Here is a 588-nt window from a genome sequence, read left to right on the forward strand (position 1 = left end):
GGCCTTCATAACCACTCCACAACCATGAATATTTGACAAATTTTTACTGTGACTATTTATTAAGCATGGATAAAGGAGACAGCCCTAAAGGAACTTATGAAGCCAGCCCTTTGGGATTCAGTACCAACAGGCAAATTGCTTGTTTTCTTCTCTCTCTCTTTTTTTTTTTTAGAAAAAAAAGACAAAAACTGATTTTCTTGAAAAAAAAAAAAAAAAGAACTGTTCTTTCTATAATGGCTTTGCCCATTTAAAAAATGTGGCTCTTAAGGGTTCATGAAATGACTGAATATGAGGATACACGTCCTGTAGAAAGCAAACGCGCCTCATATACTGCCAAAAATAGTGTTAGTTTCATTAATGTGAATTTTCCAGCATTCAGTAGTTGTAATGTTAGAAACAATTGCTGGTCAAGTTCAACTTGTTGCTATTGTTTTTAATTTGCACAGGAGTAGTATCAGAAATTAGTGTCACTGCTTGTATCTAGCTGAATTTTAAACAACAGAACATTAGTTTTTTATGTTGGTGCCACCAACTGTAAATGACATAAGTTAGTTATTACAAAACACAGTAATTAGACTGTTGCAACCA

Source organism: Hyperoodon ampullatus (assembly GCF_949752795.1).
Source record: "Hyperoodon ampullatus genome assembly, chromosome: 9".
Lineage (NCBI taxonomy): Eukaryota > Metazoa > Chordata > Mammalia > Artiodactyla > Ziphiidae > Hyperoodon > Hyperoodon ampullatus.